At 40.0% G+C, this 25,150-nt stretch overlaps 1 protein-coding gene across 6 annotated transcripts in view; it reads left to right on the forward strand.

Annotated features, from left to right (window-relative positions):
• Nucleotides 1-25,150, forward strand: part of CACNA1E (calcium voltage-gated channel subunit alpha1 E) — a 422,025-nt gene that overhangs the window by 147,395 nt on the left and 249,480 nt on the right. The gene's annotated exons all lie outside the window — the stretch shown is intronic.

The following is a 25,150-nucleotide window of genomic DNA, read 5'->3' on the forward strand; positions in this document are numbered from 1 at the left end:
GCAGGTTCTCCTCTTTCCTTTGAAAGGGACCCCTTCAGCAACATCCCTGACAGCTGGTCACCAAGCACCTGCTTGGACTCTCCCTGTGATGGAGAGCTCACTATTCGACAAGGCACACCATTCTATTGTTGAATGGGCCCAAGGATTTTTGTTTGTTTGTTTTTATTTTTTTTAGGCAAAACATGTCCCCCTTCAATTTGATCCATCAGCTCTAGTTATGCCTAGTAGGGAAGTATAAGCCTTCACCCAAGTGACAGCCACTTACATCCAACAAGATGTTCATACTTTCCTTGACTGCTCCTCACCTGGCATTGTTTCAAGACTTCCTGTGTCCCCATCCTCCCCAAACCCCAAATCTCTCTGTGTTGCACTTAGAATATGACTCCCAGAACTGAATACAATACTCCAACTGGTATGACTAATGTGGAGCCCTTTAGGATGATCCCACATGTCTGTGAACACAGCCTGAGATGATTTTTTAGCCCCCTCATCACACCATTGGCTGATATGAAGCTTGCGATAATCTATCATTCCCAGATTTTTTACATATGAACAGCTGCCACTGTCATCTATTTTTGTACTTTTTTGTGATTGTCATCTAAGCTGTTGATAAATATGTTGAAATGAACAGAAATAATGACAGAACTCAGTGGCGTACCTCTAGAGAACTCCCTGCAGTTTGAAACTAATAACATAATAACATTAATAGCTAGCATTTGCTGCCTGCAACAAATACACACACACACACACATATATATATATTTGTATACATATATATGTGTGTATATATATGTATATAATTTCACATTGGTCTTCTGAGATGGTTGCTATTATCCTTATTTTACTGATAGGGAGATGGAACCACAGAGAGGTTAAGTGTGTTGCCCAATGTCACACGAGCTCTACAGTAAAGTCAGTTTTGAACTCAATCTTTTATTTACTGATCAGTATAATCTGGGGAAGACTTTTCAAATGACAGAAACTTACCTAGTGGTATTTTCTACCATGCTGACAATGTAGCATAAGAGATTTTGTCAAGAGTCTTTCTAAAATCCAGGCATTTCCTGGGCTGTTTGTCCAATAACCCTGTCAAAAAAGGAAGCAAAATTAGCTTGGGTCGGTTCATTTTAGCACATCCTGTGCTAATTCCTGATAATAAGAACCAATTCATGACAATGATGGGAACACTCCTCACACTTTTCTGAGCCCTCGCCTATGCCAGGCACAGAGCTAAGCTATTTCCCTGCCTTAGCGATCATCTTGCTTCCTCGTTGCTCATGACCTGTCCATCACTATATTGCTGAATTCTGCTTGGGTTGACGTTAAGCTCACTGGCTATAATTCTAGAATCTTCTTTTTGGAAATTAAGATATTTGCTTAGGCTTTTGTGTATATCCCCAGTTCCTCACAAGCAGCTGGTTTGTATGTTCTTTCATTGCTGAGTCTAAATGAGTGTTGAACTTAAGAGCAGAAGACAGTGTTGGAAGTTTTAGTTCTATTATAGCTTTTTATTTGTGAGATGAGCAGCAAATCATTTAACGTTCTCGAGCTTCCATCTTCTCATCTCTAAAATGGGGATAATGATTCCTGTGCAGAATATTTCCAGGGATCTTTGGAAGGCTTATGTGGGAAAATGTTCATGTGAAAAATGTTTCTCAGATTTTAAAGTTCCGTATTAGAGCCATTGTTATTATTTAAAATGGTTGGGTATTCTCCCCTATATCTTATCTGGGTTTCATTTCTTTCTTTACAGAATTTGTCCTTCCCTGTTTAGTTATTTAGTTTTTATGTTTGTAAAACATGCGGAAGTACTGGTCCTCAGCCCCAGAAAAGGGTACCCACCAGCCATCTCCTCCACTGGTTTGTGCTTGAGGTGGAAGAAAAGGAGTTGCAGACTTAAGGAGGGAGAGGTTGTGCATTTTTTCCTATTTGAATTCCCTCATGCTGAGTAAAGCTTCTCTGCCTGCCCCAAGTCAGCAGGAGGCCTCCAAGAAGCAGGCCACATGGATCCACAAAAGGGAATTGAACGCACTGATTTTCATTTTCTTGTTTTTCCTTTCACCTTCCGCACACTCCATGGGATAATCTGCTGCCACCTGTGATTTCTTGTGTTATACTGGGAGAGTAGGTTGCATACAGAGAACAACCAATTATTTTATCCTTCTTTCACCAGCAGCTCCATTTTCTCACTGGGGAAACTAAGGCACAAAGGATCGGGGAAGGACTTACATGGGTTAACAGAGCCAGTAGCTGTCCTCTTCCGTCCCTGGTCTTTGGAAGATGTTTTCCGTTAGACCATAAGCTGTAAGAGATCAGGGACAATGACCATCTTGCTTGCCATTGTATCCCTAGCTTCTCCCATTATCTGGTACTGGAGGCATATAGAATGTAAGTATACCTCCCTGCAGGAATACATAAAAGAATAGATGAAAGGGAGAATTCTTTTCCACTGCAACTGCCCTTCTTAATCTTTGTGAAGGAAGTCCAGAGAGCAGTTAGAAGAGTGCTTCCAGTCTTTACTCTTTAAAGCATGTCTAAAAAGAATGAAAATATTCTAAGTCTGTTGGAAACATGGGCTAAGACAAGAAAATGATTTTCTAGTGATGGAGGTATACTTGGTTCTCCAGCTACTGTCACCCTGGTTCATTGTACAAATGTACACATGACTTCTCTCACAACACGTGTTGAGGATACAGCCAAAGAGAAGTGTGCAGCAGTAGTTAGGTTGCAAGAGAGATTTTCTGGCTTCAAATCTGGTTGTATCCTGGAGTAGACTAGGGTGTCTTTTTCTTGGATGTCCTACAATGTGGCACTGACTCCTTCATCCCTCTGGGGTGAAATGGATGCAGTTTTCCTTAAAAGGAGTTTGCACTAAATACTGCTGATCCCAGGGTAGTGAGTTTTCAAACATTTTCATTCCACGATTTGCATGAGAGTTAGTACTGCCTCCTCAGGCCCCACACTTGCCCCCTGTATAATAGGAATATAAATAAGGAAGCAAACTTTCAGGTTCCCTTCGTGATCATGACCATTCTTAACTGCCAGAAGGGACACAGAGAGGGGGACAAACGTGGATGGAGGAGGAAGGAGCTGGAGCAGGCAGGCACATCCCCCCATAGACAGCTCATCCCCAGAGAATCCCACTGGGCATCAGTCTTTTGATTGTCAGCATTTTGATAATACTGAGCAGGACCTTCTCCCCCAGACACCCTGAGCTGAGAATCAACTTCCAGTGCCACATTTGCTTGGAGGGTGTATGGCTTCAGGCCCCTTTTTGGGGCTGGTAGGAAGAAGTGAGGGGGCGGGTGCTGTGGTCAGAATGAGGTAACAGAATGCTAAAGCTTCCAGTGCTGAAGGGCTGAGGTTCCTAATTACAAGTGTAGAGACAAAATGTATTCAGCAATGCTGCTGCTGCTGCTGCTACAAAGAGGTGTAAAACGAGAGTTTGGAAGGAGAACCAGGGATAATTTACTAGTTCACAGCCCTTCTCACAGTTCACACGGAATTTTTAGTACTCCTTCCCTCCCCTCCCCTCCCATTTTTTTTCCTTTTAAATATGCCAGCGAAGGTGAGATCAGCGGTCACAGAACATCGCAGGGTATGAGAACAGGCACCACCCTCCTTAGGTCTGGGAGAAGGAGCTTCAGTCGGTCGGGGAGCATGAGATCAGCATTCGCATAGTCCTCCTCCCTGTGGGACTGGTTGCTGGCTTCTGGAAGGCTCAGCCTGCATGTCCCCAGCAGGTCTTCTCCAACAGGGCCATACAAGAGATCGCGATTAAGAGGCTGCTTCAAGGGCGGGAGAGAAGCAGATGAGAGCTGTGGTGAGGGTCAATGGAAAGGGTTGGCTAAGAAGCCTCTGTGTTTTACTGAGGAGCAACTTGTGATTTTCTGTAGAGCCTAGTTTTTCCCTCTGGAAAATTGCACCAGCAACTCTAATCTTCCTGCAGTCACCCTTTGCCATACAACAACTGCCTCAATTCCCTTTGACAGTTTCAGATATTTTAACAGTCCTTTTGCTGACAGCCATGTGGAGCAGGCACGTCCTGCTGGCATGCTGAGTATTCTGGGACAACTGAGATAATGAACTTCCTTTTCATCCCAGCTACTGCCACCCAAGTTCAGGACCTCATTACCTCCCAGCAGGACTGTGGCAGAAGCCTCCTACTTCTTCCCTATCCAGGCATCTCTCTCTTTCCTATCCATTTTCTAAACCACTGCTTGGTAACCTGAAAACACGGTTTTGCTCATGCTAATCCCCTGGTTGAGAACCATCAATGGCTCCCCAGGCTCCTGAGAGGAGGGAGCAGACCTGGCTCAGCAGCTCTTTTTGGGGAAGGGCCTCTGGGTATGTTTAGAGAGTGAAATTGGGTAAGGTGATTTGAGCCAGCTTTAAGCAAATTCAGGGCCTGGAACAAGATTTAGACTGGCCTGTTATTTTTTTCTTTATTAGAGAAGTTGTGGGTTTGCAAAATAATCATGAATACAGTATAGGATTCCCGTATATCACCCTATCATTAACGTCTTGCATTGGTGTGGAACATTTGTTACAATTGATGATAGCACTTTTTTATAATTGTACTATTGATTATAGTGCATGGTTTCACTTAGGGCTCACTGTTTCTGTAGTGTAGTTCCATGGATTTTTTTTTTTTTTGGTGCATGGTCCAGGAATAGAATCCAGATCTCCTGCATTGAAGGCAAGCATTCTACCATGGAACCACCCATGCAGCCTCTTCCATGGATTTAAAAAAAATTTTTAATTCTTTTATAATATATACAATCTAGTATTTCCCCCTTTAATCACATTCAGATGTGTATTTCAGTGCTGTTAATTATGTTCACAGTGTCGTGCCACCATCACTACCATCCATTATCAAAACATTTCTGAGACTGCTAATGTGGGGGGATTGTGAGAATATGGCAGCGTAGGGAGCTCAAGGACTCAGTCCCTTCATCAGAATAACTGCTAAACAAGAAGGAAATGTTTGAAACTGCTATTATGAAATTCAGGAGGACAGAAGAAGATTGTATAGCATCCAGGGAAGAACAGGAGGAAGAGGCTGATGCACTACAGGAATGAACAGTAAATTGCTGTCTCCACGTGGCAGGTGCTGGCACCCATCCCCCAGTCTCAGAGCAGGCCATGTGGGGCCCAGCTGCTGGCTACCTCACTGGTGAAAGAAAGGGACATAAAAATCCTCTTCTCCAAGACAAGGGGTGGGATGGCTGATCATGGATCATGAATTTTGATAAGTCAGTTTGGATGGCTGAGAGTGCAGCTCTTAGGGCACCCATTCTTCCAGCCCACCCTGAGCAGTAGTGGTGGCAGTGGAGATTTAAAGAAACGGCATTTCCTCAGGGTTGTGAGAAATAGTTAGATGAAGGGCTGCATTTTCTGGGCAGACCAGGAAACCACAGCTTTGGGGAGCTGTTGGAGAAGCTCTTGGTGCCCTTTCTGATCCCCTCCCCAGGGAACTTTGGAGACAGCCCATGCCTCCTTGGTAGATGCCTGGCCCTGTTTTGGCTGGGAAAGACTGACTTGGGAAAGTCTACTCTGGAGTGACCCTCCTCTCAGAATTTTCCCTCCAGGCAAAAGCAGCTTGAAACAACAACAGGAGCATTAAAAAACTATGGTGGCAGATAGTCTGGGACAAAGGCCTGCTGGCTTCAAATACCCAGGAGAGGGAGGTCTGTCCCTGGGAAACAAAGGGTTCAACCAAACTCCTGTAAACAGAGAAACTGCAAAACATCTAACTAGCAAAAGGACAGGACAAAACAGAGGCCCAGAAAGACAGGGAAAATCCCATACCCTGCATTCATCTTGGGCAGACCTTCCAGACCGGAGGGCTGAAGCTCAAGAAAATCTCTGTCTTATCACCAGCTAGTTACAAAACCAAGAAACAGACATCTCAAGGAATAAATCCCAGAGTTAACATTTTTAAAATATTAAAATGGACAGATTACAATAAAAGAGTACAAATAAACAAAGAAACAGGAAATTATGGCCTATCCAACAGAAGAGGATAAAAATCCAGGAAACATCAACGAAGAGAATGTGGACATAATGAACAAAGCCTTTTTAAAAATGGTCTTAAAAATGCTCAAGGAGAGGAAGGAAAATACAGAGAAAGAACTAAAGGATATCAGAAAAACAATGAATGAGCAATATGAGAATCTGAGTTAACAGAAAGAAATTAGAAAAGGAACCAAACAGAATTACTGTCATTGAAGATCAAAATAACTGAAATGAAAAATGCCCAGGAGATTTTCAAGAGCAGATTGGAGCTGGCAGAAGAAAGAATCAGTGAGCTTGAAGGCAAGACACTTGAAATGAATCAGGCTGAGGTACATGAAATAGAAAAGAAATATTAAAAGTGAAAATAGCCTAAGACACCTTGGGGATGCTCAGGTGCACCAATATACATGATATAGGATACCAAGAAGGATCAGAAAGAGAGAAAGGGACAGAAGGAATTTTCAAAGAAATAATGACAAGAACTTCCCAAATGTAACAAAATGTAAAAATGCACATCTAAGAAGCCTAGAGAACACCAAACAGGATAAACATGAAGAACAATATACTACATCATACACTGATCACACTATCAAATGCAAAGGACAAGGATAGATTTCTGAATGCTGCAAGAGAAAAGCAATGTGTTATTTGCAAGAGAGTACCAATCAGATTAAGTGCTGATTTCTCACCAGAAACCATAGAAGCAAGAAGATAGTGGGTTAAAATATGTAAAGTGCTGAAAGCAAGCAGCTGCCAGCCAAGAATTTTATATCTGGTGAGACTTTCAAAAAATGATGTAAAGATTAAGACATTCTCAGACAAAAAAAGCGAAGGAAGTTCATCACCTAAAGACATGCCCTACAAGTAGTGCTAAAGGGAATTCTTCAGACTGAAAGGAAAGGGCACTAGACAGTGGTTCAAAGCAGCATAAAGAAATAAACCAGTGGTAAAGGTAACCATTTGGATAATCGGAAATGCCAGTATTATTGTGTTTTATTGTTTGGTATATAACTCCACTTCTTACTTCCTACGGGTGCTAAAGCGCAATGCATAAAAAATAATAATGAATGTAGGTTTTTGGATATATAGTGTACAAAGATATGTGGTAACAAGTACAAAGAGAATGGTGAGGGGACAAAGGGGTACAGGAAAAGTCTATGTGCATGTTATTGAAGTTCAGTTGGTATCAAACCAAATATGATTGTTAGGTTATTTAAGATGTTAGATTTTAACCCCATGGTAAATGCAAAGAAAGTAGGTGAAAAAAATATCCAGATAAAAATGATAAGACACTCAATATGGTATAACACACACCAAAAATCAAATAAATATAGTGGTATGTATTAATGGAAGTGAGGGACAGAAATGGTATAAGACTTACAAAGGCTAAATAGTAAAATGGCAGGAGAAAGCCCTGTATAAATCAGCAATGACTTTAAATATAAATAGATTAAACTCTTCTGTCAAAAGGCAGAGATTGATAAAATACATGAAAAAGCAAGAGCCAATTATATGCCATCTGCAGGAGACTCACCTTAAATTCAAAGATACAAGTAAGTTGAGAGAGAGAAAAATATATATTATGCATGTAGTAACCAAAAGAGATCTGGGTTAGTTATACTAATATCAGACAAAATAGCCTTTAAGTCAAAAACAGTTATGAAGGACAGAGATGGTCATTATATAGTGATAAAGGGGACAATTCAATTGGAAGATGTAACAATTATAAAAATATATATAAACCTAACAGCAGAATCCCCAAATATATGAAGCAAATATTGAAAGATTTGAAGGGAAATATTAATGGTTCTACATTAAGAGTAGGAGACTTTAATACACCACTTTCGATAATGGATAGAACATCTAGTCAAAACATTAATAAGGAAATAAAAGACTTGGATGATACCCTAAACCAACTAGACCTAACAGGCATATATAGAATACTTCACTCAACAGAAATAGAAAACATATTATTCTTGAATGCATGTGGAACATTCTCTAGGATAGACCATATCTAAGACCACAAAACAAATCTCAATAAATTAAAAAATATTAAAATTATATAATGTAAATTCTCTGACTACAACAGATATCAATAATAGAAGAAGAAATGGAAAATTCATGAATATGTGGAAATTAAGCAATGTTCTCTTAAACAATCAATGGGCTAAAGAGAACATCACAAGAGAAAATAGAAAATATCTTGAGTCAAGTGAAAATGAAAATAGAATGCACCAGAACTGATGGGGTGCAGCGAAGGCAGTGCTGAGAGGGAAATTTATAGTTCTGAATGCTTACATTAAAAAAGAAGAAAGATTTCAAATCAGAAACCTAACCTCAAAACTAGAAGAACTAGAAAAAGAAAATAAGACCAAAACCCACAGTGAGCAGAAGGAAAGAAATAAAGATTAGGGTAGAAATGAATGAAATAGAAAATAAACCAACCAACAAAAACCAAAAGAGAGAGTCAACAAAACTAAAAGTTTGTGCTTTGAAAAGATAAATAAAATTGATAAACCTTTAGATAGACTGACAAAGGAAAAAAGAGAGGATACAAATAGTGAAAATCTGAAATGAAATGGGACACATTACTACCGACCCTGCTGAAACAAAAAGGACTCTAAGAGGGTGCTATGAACAACTTTACACCAATAAATTGGATCACCTAGATGAAATGGACAAATTCTTAGAAACACATAAACTACCTACATTAACTCAAGAAGAAATAGAAGATCTCAACAAACAGTTACTAGTAAAAAGATTGAATCAGTGATCAAAAACCTTCCAACAAATAAAAGCCCTGGACCAGATGGCTTCACAGAGGAATTCTACCAAACATTCCAAGAAGATTAACTCCAATTCTGCCCACAGTCTTCTAAAAAATTGAAAAGGAGAAAACAATCCTAATTCATTCTATGAGAACACAACCCTCATACCAAAGCCAGATAAAGATGCTAAAAGAAAACTTCTTTTATGACTAAAGATGTAAAAATATTAAACAAAATGCTTGCAAACTGAATCCATCAGCATATTGGAAGAAGTATCCACCATGATCAAGTGAGATTTATCCCTGGTATGCAAACTTGGTTCAACATAAGAAAACCAATTAATGTAGTATACCATATTAACAGAATGAAGGAAAAAAACCCACATGATCATCTCAACTGATGCAGAATAAGCATTTGGCAAAATCCAGCACCCCTTCATGATAAAAACACTTAGAACAATAGGAATAGAAAGAAACTTCCTCAACATTATAAAGGGCATATTTGAAAATCCCACGGCTAATATCCTATTTAACAGTGAAAGACTGAAAGCTTTCCCTCTAAGATCAGGAACAAGACAAGGATGTCCGCTATCACCACAATTATTCAACATTGGACTGGAAGTTCCCTCTTAAGCAAGGAAAAGAAACAAAAAAGCAAGTTGGAACAGAAGGAGTAAAACTTTCCCTATTTTTAGATGATATGAGCCTATATACAGAAAATTCTGAAAAATCCACAACAAATTTCTTAGAGCTAATGAGTGAATTCAGTAAAGTGGCAGGATATAAGATTACACCCCAAAATTGCTAATATTTGAATGAACAAGCAATAAAAAATTAGAAGAAGTCAAGAAAAATATCCTTTCACAATAACTAGTGATTGAAGGAATAAAATATCTTTTTGTAGCTATATTTTTTCTGGTTATAGAAATAATACATCCTCATTAAAGGAATATCAGAAGTACAGATAAGCATAAGGCAAATAGAGATAACTTGTAATCCTACCACCAGTTTAAAGATAAACACTGTAACCATTTTGGTACATTTCCTTCCAGGTTTTTTTTTTTTTTTCCATTTTTTACACATTTTCACATTGTTAAATTTATAGTGTGTAGGAAGTAATTCCCTCTTAAAATTATGCTTATAGATTTTCCCCTTAAGGTTATATGATACCTGTATTAGTTTTTAAGGTGCTGGAATGCAATATACCAGAAAAGGAATGGCTTTTATGAAGGGAATTTAATGAGTTACAGGTTTACAGTTCCAAGGCCACGTTTATGTCCTAACTAAGGCATCCGGAGAAAGATACCTTGGCTCAAGGGAAGGCATGGGGCTGGCGCCTCCTGGTCCTTGATCCTGGTTTCGTTGCTTCCAGCTTCTGATGCCATTAGTTTCCTCTCTGACTGTCTGTGGGTATTCACTTACCTGCTCTGGGACAGAACTCTTGGTTTCAGGCCTTAGCATAGCATCTGCTGGGTCTAAAGATTTCTTCTCTTCAAGTTCTGGCTATTTCTGTGAGTCCTTGCTTAGCACCCGGGCTATTTCTTTCTCCATCTTCAGACGTCTACGTCGGCTCTGCCTGTCAGCTCTACACTCTCTCCAAAATGTTTCCTCTTTTAAAGGACTCCAATAAATTAATCAAGACCCACCTGGATGGGTGGAGTCACATCTCCATCTAATCAGAAGTTCACACCCAGAGTTGGGCAAACTACAGCTCTGCAGAGATAATCTAATAAAAATTTTCCACCCTGCAATATTGAATCAGGTTTAAAAGCAGCTGCCACACAAGATTGGATCAGGATTAAAACATGGCTTTTCTGGGGTGCAAAATACTTTCAAACAGGCACAATGCTGTTTCCTGTGTTATTAAAAATTCTGTAGAAGTAACATTTTAAAGGCTGCATAATATTCTGTTGATTTTGCGCTATTTTTTCCCCGTTTTCCATTCTCCTTTTATTAAAACACCGAGTCAAGTTCACTGAGGTGTAATTTACATGCAGTAGAGTTCGTTCTTTTAGATATACACTTCTGTGTGTTTTGACAAAGTTATGTAGTAGTATAAATCCTGCCACAATCATGATACAGACTATTTCCATAACCCCAAAAGTTCCCTCAAGCCATTTTGTAGTCAGTCCCTTCTTCCCATCCCCAGCCCCAGGCGAGTGCCAATCTGTTTTCTACCTCTACAGTTTTGCCTTTTCCAGAATATCATGTAAATGCAGTAATCTATTATATAGCCATTTGATTCTGGCTTCCTGCATTTGTCATTATGTTTTTGAAATTTGTCCACATTGTTGCATATATTAAGAGTTCTTTCCTTTTCATTGCTGACTGGCATTCCGTTTCATGGATATACCACAATTTTTTCATTCCCCAATTGATGGACATTTGAATTGTTTCCAGTTTGGAGCAGTTATAACTATAGCTGTGATAAATATTCATGTGTAAGTTTTTGTGTAGATGTTTTTTCATTTTTCTTGGGTAAATATCTGGGAGTGGGATTGTTGGGTCATATGGTAAATGTCTTTTAACCCTAAGGAGTTGGCAAACTGTTTTTCAGTATGGTTGTACACTTTTGCATTCCTACCAGCAATATATGAAAATTTCAGTTACAGCATTTGGTATCGTCAGACATTTTAGTGTCAGACATTTTAGTGTATTGCTTTGTTTTTGTTTTAACCTTCAAATAGCTCTGTAGTTGTAGCTCATTGTAGATTTAATTTTCATTTCCATAATGACTAATAATGTTGCATCTTTTTATGTGCTCATTTGCCATTCATATCTCTCTTTGGTGAAGTGTCTTTGGGTTGTTTGTTTTCTCCTCATTTAGGTGTGAGTGATTTTATAATTTTTTACTATTCATAGTAAACTATAAATAAAATATAAATTTTACTATTTATAGATAATGTTTCAGTGAGCAACTTTTTAGGTAAAATTTTGCCCTTATTTTGCAATGTACCATTTAAATAATTCTCTAAAATTACTGAATCAAAGACAGCAAGTGTCTTCAGTGTCTTTACATACACCTTGTCCAGTTGCTTTTCAAAATGTTTACACTGTTTACTGCCTCTCAAGCAGTGTGGTCATTTGATAGGCAGAACAGCCTATTGTGTTGTTTTAATTTGAATTTCTTTGATTATAATGTTATGGAACTTTTTCATTTAATTGTTCAGCATTCTCTGTTTCTTCTTTTGTGAATTTTTTGCCTTTTTTTTTCTATGCTAGATTAGTACAGTTTCGTCATGGCTATTTTTGTAAGGGTCAGTTATAAGGGATGTGAAGCTCAGTGCCAAGATGGGTGGTTTACAGTATTTTCACTTTTTCATAAAATATTAATTTGGTCTCAGATTAGTTTCTTTCATGCCCAGAGCTAATTTGCATAGCTACCAAGGTAAAAATAACTTCAGAGCTGAAGGCAAAGATCATTGCAGACAAGTTAAACTTGGACCTTGGGCCCAGTACTTCCAGAAGGGATACAGTCCTTTTCTCTAGACTCTGTTACTAATAAACACCCTCTATTGTTCCTTAAAAATAGGAAAACATGTTCTTTTAAATTCCTTTCTGAGAAAATTGGCCATCCCACTTAGTTCTGCTGTTGTGAGAGTAACCTCTTGATTCCTTCAACAACTCAACATTTTATTTATTCACAATGAAAGTACAATTAAAACCACTTATTTTGTTTTGCTTTTTTATCTTTATCAAATAGATTTGGGTAACAAACAGTTTCTGTATATAGACAGAATCCTTTTTAATTATTAAAATTGCTTGTATTTTATTTTATTATAGGTGGTATGGGATGTGATCTGACTCAGAAGTACTAAAATGAGTTTTGGTTTAATGACTCTAAAAAAGTAAAAAGCATTTTGTTTCATCCGACAAATAGCTGTAGTTCATTTTGGGACTCTTCAGACAATTAATATTTTATAAAAACATTATGCCTGCCTCCTCATTAAACACTGTAATTGTAGGCTTGTCTCCTGTGAAGTGTGGGAAATAATCTGGGTATTTCTTTTACATTTGTCATTCTAGAAGACAGACAGCAAATACATCTGTCATGCAAATCAATCTCTGAGGCATTAAGGGCAAAAGTAGGAAAGTGGAATAATGGACAGATACATTTTTTATAAAATTTATGGATCCATGATTTGTCTGAAGGAGTCACTGATTTGAAAGGTTTTATAAACATAATCAGGTCGTTTTTGGCAGGTATTTCCCAGACATGCAAAGAAACATAATATGAGAAGGTGGATTTTTTTTTTTTATTTAGGTCTTTCTTTTCCTTCCACTTTGAAAGGTCCCTTTGGTCAACGCTAGGTCCAGTATTAGCTTGCACTCTTCACTGCTTGATGTCTTTGGAGGATCTGGCTTCCTTCAGGATCATAAATTAATGTAATTTTTAAGGTTTTTTTGGAAGCTGGAAGGGGAGCATTGTTTCAGTATCTTAGGAATTAAGCCACTGGGTAAGGCAACATCAGGTATGAAACTTGTGCATTTTTTAATTGGTATATTGGATCCGTGTCAGTGGCATGGTTCTGACTTTTTCCTTGTTTTTTTTTTCTTTCACATGTATCTCTTGTAGCTCTTATAGGTTTGATCATGCCAGTAACATCAGCTTTCACTTTGGCTTCTTATCCAGGTGATATTATCTGGGCAGAATAGGTAAGTGGGTCATTATGAGTTATAAAAACCTAACTTGGACCAGTTTAAGCAAGGAGAGACTTTTCAGGGAAGGGGTGTCTCACAGAGGCAGCATGCTGCAGAGAGCACAAAAAGCAGCCAGGTCTCAGGGCTCCAGCTCCAGCAGAATTCTTTCCTTCTTTCATTCTTTCTTACCTCTGTGGGGTCAGTTGATTCTTCTCTATCACTCAGCCAGCTTTCTCCTGTGGGAGAACACAGGGACAATAATAGCTCCTGAGCCTTTTACTTAATGGCTTCAGGTACTTTAGAAGAAATCAGCTCAACTCTTTTCATTTTAAGTCCAAACATTCCAGGGAAGGGAGTTCCATCTTGGGTCAGTTAACCTATTATAACTGTGACCAGGGGTGTCCAGTTTTATCAGTGCTGACAATCCCTTAGAATTACGGTTTGTGGCTGGGAGTGAGAACATAGCAGCTTTTGGAAAAATCTGTAGGGATGGAGTGTTTTGAGAGGAAGTTGAGATTCTGGCAATACAAACAATAGGTGGCCACTCTGTTAGATTATAAAGCTAGTCTTTGTAATCTGATACAGGACAGTAGTGCATTCTTCTGACATGGTGAAAGTGAGAAGAGTTGGCCCCCACATGGACAATTAGTTGGGTTCTTTTCCTCAGCTGGATTCTGTTCTGTCCTTGGCTAGCTATCTCACAAATGCTTGTTTTTTGGTCTTAGGGGGGACCTGGTGAGAGAAGGTGTGTGGGTGGTGGAACAACAGAAATCCCTTACCACTACTAGAAAAAGAACTCAGAGAACAAGTATTTATGTTAGCGAGTTCTTATAATGTGGATTTCCCTCTCTAGCAATTCTCCTTGTTTGCCAAGTCTCTGAAGCACTGTTTTGGTAACATTCATTTGATGCTGCAATCACAGGATACCATAAGGCTCTGCAGAGAGGCCATTCAGTGGTCATCCTGGAGAAGGCATTTGTTGAATATGCCTTTATGATACATTTCTAGCTATTAGCTATTATCTTTGGGGGCTACTGAAAGCACTCCAAATTTGGAATCTATATTTCTGGGGTTTAGTCTCAATTTGATCATTTACCCTCTGAGTGACCTTGTGCTGGCCAACTAACCCATCAGAGCCCTAATTCTCAAATTTATACAAGGGGGATAATGGGTGCCTGTATGAAACAGAGCTATGTAAACTGTGAAACACCTATGAAGTATTTTTCTTTTTATTAGCATCATCAGCATCTGAACCTGAATGACAGTTTTAAAGTTTCTGCCCCTCTCTTGGCATCTCTCTTTGCTGTGTCTGTCTGAATAATCAAGGACTTTCCTAGAAAAGAAAAAGAAATTCAGAATCATTGGTGGAAACTTGACCTTTGTTTCCATTGCACTGAGGTTAAGCAAATAAAAGCTTCCTTGGTACATTTTGATAGTATTCATCTTACATCATTTGGGGAAACTCTTCTTTTGAATTAAAGTTTTCTTTAGAGACAAATTGGGGCCAAGCTTTATACAGCCCCCCTAGGAGGCATATGGAGAAGAAAGTGGAAAGGCAGTTTTATCAATGCTGACAATCCCTTAGAATTACGGTTTGTGGCTGGGAGTCATCCTGACAATTTATTAATTTCTGAATAACCCAAGAGGGGCTGGGTGTGTTTTTCCCTGGTAGAATAGGGACTAGTGGTGAAACATGCAGCCATTGTATTTAATCAGACCACTAAGTATTGTTCAGTTTGAAGGACCCACTTTCTGAGAGATTCTATTATACCTTAACCAGGCATGATTTTGCTCCCCAGGGTACATTTTGCAGTGTCAGGAGACATTTTGAGTTGTCACAGCTCGGGGTAGGTATTGCTATTGGCATCTAGTGGGTACAGACAAGGGATGCTGTTAAGCATCCTACAGTGCACAGGACAACTCTCTACACAAAAAATTGCCTGGATCCAGTGTCAAGAGAGAAGCTCTGTCCTCTCACCCCCTGTTCTAATTTGCTAGCTGCCGGAATGTGATATACCAGAAACGGAATGACTTTTAAAAAGGGGAATTTAATAAGTTGCCAGTTTACAGTTCTAAGGCCGAGAAAATGTCCCAATTAAAACAAGTCTATAGAAATATCCAATCAAAGGCATCCAGGAAAAGATACCTTGGTTCAAGAAGGCCGATGAAGTTCAGGGTTTCTCTCTCAAGTGAAAGGGCACATGGTGAACACAGTCACAGTTTCTCTCTCATCTAGAAGGGCACATGGCAAACACAGTCAGGGTTCCTCTCTCATCTGAAAGGGGACATGTGGAACACAGCATCAGCTGCTAATATCTTCTCCTGGCTTCCAGTTTCATGAAGCTCCCTGGGAGGCATCATCCTTCTTCATCTCCAAAGGTCGCTGACTGGTGGACTCTCCTTCTTGTGGCTATGTCGTTCTGCTCTGCCTTCTCTGAATCACTCATTCTCCAAAATGTTTCCTCTTTTATATAACTTCAGAAACTAATCAAGACCCACCCAAATGGGTGGAGACATGTCTCTACCTAATCCAGTTTAACAACTACTCTTGATTAAATCACATCTCCAGGGAAATGATCTCATTACAGTTTCAAACATACAATACTGAATAGGAATTAGAAGAAACGTCTGCCTTTACAAAATGGAATTAGGATTAAAACATGACTTTTCTAGGGTGCATACATCATTTCAAACCAGCACACCCCTCTCCTTGGTATAAGCTCATTAGACTGTTGAGCTTTCTCTCAGGTGGGGAAGGGAAGAGAAAATTTCTAGGCTGTGGCTGAGGCTCAAAAGGCATATTTTTGGGTGTACGTTATATCTACTTGGATTCTTCTGAAACTTAATTTGGAACCTCATTTTAAATTCTAGAAAAGGTTGACTTATCTTTGTTAGGTATAGAATCACTTGTCCCTTCCTAGGAATAGCAAAGATCCACTTATTGGAAAAGGGGCAAGTTGACCCTACCCTTCTGCCTCTCCCCCTCCAAAATATTAGGGCTTCTTGTCTAGCATTTATTGGCTGTGGCCTTAAAAGAAAGTCCATGCTGTATTTTGACCATAAATTAACTCAGACCCGAAAATGTTGAGTATTACACTCCACCAAGGCAAACTTAATATATATGATATATTAAGCTTTGATAAGGAAAATGAAACATTTTAGTCAAACAGAAACAGATAACTGCTTCATGAACTTAGTTTGTGTGTGTGTGTGTGTGTGTGTGTGTGTGTGTGTGTGTGTGTGTGATCTCTCTTTAAGACTCCCCATTCTGGAGGACAGCAAAATGTTGGTGTTACTACAGGTACAGTAATAGGGAAAGGGTATCTCATAGAATGCTACGTCTGCAGTTCTTGGAAAAGCACAGCAATACCCTTTAAGGCAAACAGTTTCATCATCCTGGGAAAACACAAGATGTATTGTGCTATTAAAGCAGCAATTCATGTTGGTCCGTCTTGTCCTCTTTAGAACATAGCCTCCTTAGAGAGAATGAGGGTATGTATTGGCTGGTCTGTAACTGGGTTTTTTAAACTATAGGTCATCTCTATTACAGTCGTGAAATCAATTTAATTGGTTGCAGCCAGCATAAAACAAAAGAAAGAAAGGAATAATTGAAGAAAAAATGTCAAAGTACATCACATGTAGAAAGAGAATCATTGTTTTATGAAATAGTATATCTATTATATATATATATATATGTGTGTGTGTGTATTCTGGTTTGTGATAGAAAATATATTTCTAACTGTAGTCTATGGTCAAAAGGTCTTGAAAATCATTACTTTATACAATTTTGCTTTTTTCTAAGAACAGAGGTCAATTGAAACCCTGCAGCATATTTTCCCTCCTGCCTCTTTGGCATGTATATTCCTAAACCATTCTACGCAGGACAATGGAATGAAAATGCTTAGACTAATCTAGATTCATCCTTTATATCAGGGAAGCTGACTGTGGAGGAGAAAAGCAGCAGTGCCTACCCCAGGAGGGGTTTTTGGAGCTAGAAGGTGCCAATTAATTCAGGTACAGAGACCAAGATAAAAACTCTGTTATACCTCCTGGGACTGAAACTGGGGTTTGTGCAACAGTGAGAAACCAGTGGTGAAATCAGGAAAATCCTTTCCAGCACAGACTAGCAGCTTAGGTGACTTGACGTTTCATCATCAAATTTAAGCCTAGGGCTCTGTGAACACTGGCCAGGTGTGGTCCAAACCTCTAACACAGCCTGCATCGTCTTTCTTTATTTGACACTTTCCAGCCTTTCACACCTTCTCACTCTCCATTCTCCCCTGGTTCAGTAGGTTCCAGATACACCAGCTTTGTTTCAGTTCTTCAAATATTTCCATCTCCTTTCTGCCTCTGGACCTTCTACATATGATTTTTCCTGCGTTTGGGATGCTCTTCCCACAGTGTTTCATCTGGCCTGCTCAGACTTCACTTTTGAGTTTATATGCTATTTCCGCTGTTGAAGCCTTCCTTCCCTGAGCTTGCACTGACTGTAATTGTGATCTATGTAATGTCTGTCCACTTCATTACGTTTCATGAGGACAGTCACCATCTCCATCTTGTTTTCCATGGCAACCCCAGTGTCTGCTGCCCAGAATATACTCAGTAAGCACCAGTTGATTGTAGAGTGAGTCCTGGGCTAGTTTAAGCCTGAATGGAATCAAGGGGTCCCAGAATAGGAGGTGGGGAGGAGTATAAGACAGCTTGCAAAGACAGGGAACTGGACTCTGACATTGTTTTACTTTTCCCAGCTTCAACCTGCTCCCTCAAATATATTTTGCTTCATGTTGATTTGGTGGGGGAGGCTTGTTTCTAAGTGACAATTTAATACATAGGGATTTTTAAAAAAATAAAATGAAACAAAGCCTTTAGAAATTGATTCCCAAATCAAATTGCATGTTCATTTTTTAAATTATGTATGAATATTATGTATAATCAGTATATTTTTGATAAATCATAATTTATTTATATGTGTGGTAAAGCTCCCTCAGTTTGGAATCCAATTAGATAGGTGTCCATAGGCTCAGCTCCATGAATTTAAGGATGTGTCCAGTCAGTCTGCTCCATTGGGAATGTATTAACATCCATTTGTCATGGAGTTGAGGACATTTCTTGAGCACTGCTGTTGCATATGATCGAGGAAGACGTCACGGTACATGGAAATGTGAAAGGCAGTTTCTGCCGTCAAGGAACTGGCTTGTAACTGAGTTGCAGTGATCAGACTAATTACAATTGAGCAATTAGATAATGCTTTAGGGGCAGGATGAAATCAGGTGTTAAGTGTTGTGATGCTTTCTGGATATTCAGAGAAAGGGAAAATTGTGTGAGCTGCAGAAATGTAGTACTGTCTGGGCAAACTTTGGCTCACAGAGTCTTTGAGCCAGAAGGATCTGAGAGGTTTCTCTTTCTGCCCACCTCATTTTACAAAGAAGAAAATTGACATATTCTTTCTCTTCTTTCTCCACAGCACCTATTTATTAAGCATATTCTGAGAGCCAGGCAGCAGTTGACTCTTTTTTAGCTATCCCTCATCCACCTTCCTCTTTCACATGATCCCAGTCTCTCTTCTGGGAGTATCTTTTATTGTATGTGTGCTTGGGGGGTGTCTTGCTCACCTTGGAAGCAGTGGAGGACTGTTGCAGTGAGGGCTGTACAGCCACATTGAGGGGAGGGGCACATGTGGCTTAAGCTTGATCAATCTCTAGCTTCTGACCATGACTTTTACTCTTCAGATAGTGATACCATGGCATTAGGACAGTTGGCAGTTATATTCATAGCAATACCCACAGTGACCTAAGAACCCGACTTCCTACCTAGGACTTGACCTTTGCCAAGTACATTACTTTCTTACCGCTGCTGTAACAAAAATCACAAACTTGGTGGCTGAAAGCAACATATATTTATTTTCTTACAGTTCTGGAGGTCAGAAGTCTGAAGTGTTTTTCATTTGGCTGAAATCAAGGTGTCAAAAGGGCTGCCTTCCCTCCAGGGGCTCTAGGGGAAGATCTGTTTCCTTTCTCAGCTACTAGTGCTGCATTCCTTACATTCCTTGGCTTTTGGCCCCTTCCATCTTCAAAACCAGCCCTGTAGCATCTTGGTTCAGTCATATGGACTTCTTCTTCTTTCTAGTCAGATTTCCCACCACATCCCTTTTATAAGAACACTTGTGATTGCATTGAGGGGCTTGCCCAAATAATCCAGGATAATCTCCCCATCTCAAAGTCCTTACTTTAGTCACAAATGTAAATTCCCATCTGATATATCAGGCAACATTCACTAGTTCTAGAGATTACGGCCTGGATATCTTTCGGGGCCATTATTCAGACCATCACTCCGTGATTCCTTCTTCCCTGTTTTACCATACTGGTCTTCCAGGATCTCTTCAATCTTGTCATCACCTGCCAGCCTCTCAACATCTTTTTACTTTGTTTTGTGGGCTTATTGTTAGTTTGTTTAAGACAGCTAAAATCAGTTTCTGTTGCTTACAAGCAGAAACTCTACATGGTATATCAGTACTATGTAAAGAACTTTATAAGTGTGACCTTTTAAAATCTTTACAATAACACTTTTACAAAGATACTAGCCCCATTTTACAGATAAGGAGTGTTACCTTTTTTTTCCTGGACATGATTCCTTTTTCTTTTTTTCTTTTTTTTTTGCACAGGCATAACTTAGAATCTGGGAATAAAAAATTAAGAGCCTGTACTGCAGCATTTGTGACAGGAGGGCACAAAACAAAATTTGGTTGTGTGTGGGCAGGGACAGGGGCTGTGCAGGCCCTGTGGTCCTTGCTTCTGCTTCATTCTGGCTCCATCCTCTAGCAGCCGATTCAGGATTTAGCCCTGGACTTAAGGGCGCTTCCTAGCACAGGCCAGAATTAGTGGATGCAGCTGGAACCAGTGCCCTAAACCTCTCTCAGCAGCCAAGTTACAGGGAACTATCATCCAAAACCTTACTGAAAGGAGTTAGGAATCAAGCCCTTAGCTCTCCTTTCAGATAAAAAACAGAGCATTTGCATAAGGTTGACTGCATAATGCCAAACAGCTAGTAAATGATAGAGCTGGGATTTGAATCCAGCCAGTATTGCTGGAGAGTGTGTGCCTAACCAGTTGGATCCTAGTTCAAGTTTCTTTGTATTGTAGACCTTTCTCAAGGAGGAGGTAGGATGTCCTCTAGGCCCTGAAGTCTGGATCATATTGTGTAGTTAGAGGAGAGAAGAAAAGGAAGAGACATTCCAGGCAGGAGAGAGACCAGAGATTAAGAGGTGACCTCAAGAGGTACTTTACAGGAAGAATTTGATTACTTTGGTGCAATGTTGAAGGTCAAGTGGTGAGAACTGAAAGAACCAAGAGATGGTGGGACACTTTTAAGTGGACACAGCAACTCATTTATGTTGACTACCCATAGGAATGAAACCCTGACTCAACTCTGCTGGGAATTCAAGTTGGATTAGGTCCTTTCCTGTCTCCTCAAGGTCTCCTCATAACTTGGGCTATTTGAACATCTAATACTCTTTGCTAGTTTCAATCAACCTTTTCTCACAGATTCTAATGAATAGCTTGTCTTTCAAATGCTAATTAAATTCTCCTTTTGGATTTACATGAGCAGAGGGAAGCAGGTAACTTCTGGGACTCTGGAGGGAGTCTTTTGCCTCATGCAAACAGACCCCTGACTTAAATCCATGGAACTCAGAAGAGAACTTGCAGATTTGCCTGGGCCTGGGGCAACAACTAAATTGGAAACTCTTTAACTGATCTTTTCTCTTTCCTACCTAAGTGCAGTTGCCAGATTTAGCAAATAAAAATATAGGATGGCAATGGTTGTGGAGTGGCAGAGTTCTTGCTAGCCATGCCGGACACCTGGGTTCGTTTCCCAGTGCCTGCCCATGCAAAGAAAAAAAAAGTTCACTTTTAGCTGGACAAGGTTGATTTCATCTGGCAAGCATAAACCTCAGCCTGCTGCATCAAGGCATTTTCAGTCATGGATATGTACAGTGCAGTGAAGGATGTCTGTGGAAAGAGACTGTCAGACCTGGGTTCAAAAGGAGGCTAAGACAAAATTGCAAGGTCGAAATGTATGCAGGGTTGAAGGGTTCTTTGGATGACTGACCTGGGGAGAGATGATATTGTTGTAATTGCCCAGAACTTCACTTCTGTCTTCTGCTCAGCTCTGCCATTATGGTGGCGGCCCCGTAACTGGAAGGACTGGTGCCACACCCATCAGAATCACATTCGCCCCTGAGCTGTTCTTACCACAGACAGAGAAAAACAAAAACACTAGTGGTAGGATTAAGTGGTGACCTCCATCAGAAAATAGTACCTGAAGGTTTATTGTGTGCAGAACACTGCATTTATGCTGACAGTGCCATCGGTTTGCTTTGCTTTGAGGGTAAAGAAATAATTATGCATCTCTGTGTGTACAGAGCTCTCCACCAGCCTCTATGCTTGTGGTGCCAAAAAGAAATGGAAAACAAAATAGCCTTTGCTCCTGAAGAGCTCACGCATATGCCTCTTTGGACAAGGAAGAGCTTAGGCTTTCATTAACTCAAAATTGTTGTCGTCGGGTTGGCCACGGTGACTCAGCAGGCTGAGTTCTCGCCTGCCATGCTGGAGACCCAGGTTCGATTTATGGTGCCTGCCCATGTGAAAAGAAAAAAAAATTGTCATCCTCAGTGGCCTCACTCCTGTGTTGTAGCATGTGTATGTCTCTCCAAGTGTATGTAGGCAGATATTGCAGCAGTCACGACCTGTCATTTCAGCTTTTTGTTGTAATTGGAAGAGGTACAAGGAGCCATTGTACTCTGCTGGTCCTGAGTGTGATTGGAGGCAGGTCTATGGGAATGGGTGGTAGGTGCCCACCGAAGGGAATGAAGTTCACTAGCCTGTTCCAAGACCAGACATTGTGACCTTGATCTTTTTAGCAACACAGTGGACTAAGGAACAGTGGAGCCAACCAGTGCTCAGAAAATATTGCACAGCATCATTACAGACTGGAAGAAGGATTGATTTTGACATCAGATGAGAACTGACTTTAACTCCTGGTCTTTTCATTTATTAGCAATTTAATGTTTTGCTTCTATGAAATGCAGGCAATTGTGATATTTCAGTATTTTTTGAGAATGCAATGAGATAACATTTTTGAAATTGCTAGCAGATCGTAAATACTCTGTATTTCCTCATAGCACTTTTTAAACAGCTGTTTATAACATTCTTTACTGCATCATAATTTTTCATTTACATGTCTGTTTAGTTACACTAGATAGGGAATTGGGAATCAAGGGCCAAATTCTACTTGTGGTAGTAAGATTCACTTGTCAACTTGGCCAGGTGAAGGCACCTAGTTCTGTTGCTGTGAACATGAGCCAATGGTACGTGACCCTCATCTGTTGCTGATTACATCTGCAGTTGGCTAGGAGGCGTGCCTGCTGCAATGAATGAAGTTTGACTTAATTGGCTGGTGCTTAAATGAGAGAGCGCAACGTAGCACAGCCCAAGCAACTCAGCATACCTCATCTCAGCACTCGCAGCTCAGCTCAGGCCTTTGGAGATGCAGAAAGAAATCACCCCGGGGAAAGTTGTTGGAACCCAGAGGCCTAGAGGAAAGGTCAGCAGAGATCACCCTGTGCCTTCCCACGTAAGAAAGAACCTCAGTTGAAAGTTAGCTGCCTTTCCTCTGAAGAACTAACGAAATAAATTCCCTTTTATTAAAAGCCAATCCATCTCCAGTGTATTGCATTCCAGCAGCTAGCAAACTAGAACACTACTGTTTTCTTTTGCCCTAGCTTCCCACATAGGGCTACAACATAGGAGGAAAATAGTTTTGCTGAACTGTGTATACTTAAGTATGAAGTTTTGCTGGGAGTCAAACATTTGTGTTTTGAGACTTTTCTCTTCTTTACTTCTCCTTCTATGTATCCTACTCAGGACTGTACAGGTCCTGTCCTGAAAAATTTGCCTTGAGAGCAAGAGTCTTACAATACATTGGAAGATCCTCACTAGACTATAAAATGCTTGAGGACAAATTTCCAGGACTCCTGTATGCTCAAACATTTGCATTGAGTAACATCCCCAGCTTTGCTATCCTTTTCTTTTAACTAGTAAGTACTAGGATTTCTGTGGTATTTCTTTTCATTTGATTGCTTCATCAACAATTTATTAACTTAGTTAATTAAATTAAGTGCAGTTCAATCAATGAAGCATTTACTGAGGACTTATTACTCGCCAGATACTGGGTTAGGTGTGGGGGGATATAGAGAGGAGTAGGATAGTATCTCTGTTTAAGGTGTTTCAGATCTAGGAGAATAGCAAATGAGTAAACAGGAAATTTCTCTAGGATATGGTTCAGGCAGGGATGGAGGTGGAAACAACTTTATGGGAACACAGAGCAGGACTCTTTACCTCAATTTTCTTTTTCCCTGAAGAATGTTATTGCCCCTGATTCTAATGGGTGGACAGGTAGACAAATTGTTATTCTTGTCCTCAGGGACCGTTTGACAAGTGGGAATTAAGAAGCAGCCAAGGCTGATATCTATCAGCTAAACGTTAGTGAACAGCCCCTCTGCAGTGGAGGGGAGACCAGATGTTTCTGAGGGCCAGGAGAGCTTCGGGCCACAGGCTGTATGACCCTGGCTGCAGTTTGGTTGGGTGTGGTGGAATTTGGGGAGCATGTAAGTTCAGCAAAGGGTTGCATTTGGTCAACAGTGGATGAACGCATCTTCTGCCTGTGGGAGGCTCCCGCAACAAATACCGTATTTTCACTTTTCTCTTTCATGTTGGCTTTAGTTTTTTTTATTGTGAAAAATAACATATATACAAAAAAACAATAAATTTCAAAGCACACCACAACAATTAGTTATAGAACAGATTTCAGACTTTGATACGGGGTTACAGTTCACAATTTTAGGTTTTTTCTTGTAGCTGCTCCAAGATACTGGAGACTAAAAGAAATATCAATGTAATGATTCAGTGATCATGCATATATGTTAAATCCTATCTTTTCTGTTATAACTCCACCTTGTCCTTTGATCTTTCTCCCAATCTTTAGGGGTATTTGAGCTATGCCCAGTCTTTTTCATGTTGGAAAGGGCTTGATAATATGGAACAGGGAGATGGAACTAGTTTTGGAGGGGCTGGCCCCTCAGGGTTTCAGGACTTATCTGGCCTAGGTACACATCTGGAGGTTGTATGTTTCTGGAAAATATTCATAGTGCATAGAACCTTTGTAGAATCTCGTATAAAGCCCTATGTCTTCTTTAGGATTGGCAGGAATATTTTTGGTTGGGGTTTGACAAACCATAATAAATAGCAAAATCTAGCAGAAGCTTGTGTAAGAGTAGCCTCCAGAGTAGCCTCTCACTCTATTTGAACTCTCAGCCACTGATGCCTTATTTGTTACAATCATTTCCCCCTTTTTGGTAGTGAAGGCATTATTGATCCCACGGTGCCAGTGCCAAGCTCATCCCTGGGAGTCATTTTCCATGTTGTCAGGGAAACTTTCACCCTGGATGTCATTTCTCACATAGAAGGGAGGGCAATGATTTTACTTGCAGGGCTGGGCTTAGAGAGAGAGAGGCCACAGCCAAGCAACAAAAGAGGTTCTCTGGAAGTCACTCTTAGGCATAACTATAGGTAGGCTTAGCTTATGTGCTACATAAATAAGCTTCACAAGAGCAAGCCTCAAGATCAAGAGCTTGGCCTATTCACTTGGGAGTCTCTGATGTTTGAGAAA

This window comes from Tamandua tetradactyla, chromosome 4 (assembly GCF_023851605.1).
Source record: "Tamandua tetradactyla isolate mTamTet1 chromosome 4, mTamTet1.pri, whole genome shotgun sequence".
NCBI classification, from domain to species: domain Eukaryota; kingdom Metazoa; phylum Chordata; class Mammalia; order Pilosa; family Myrmecophagidae; genus Tamandua; species Tamandua tetradactyla.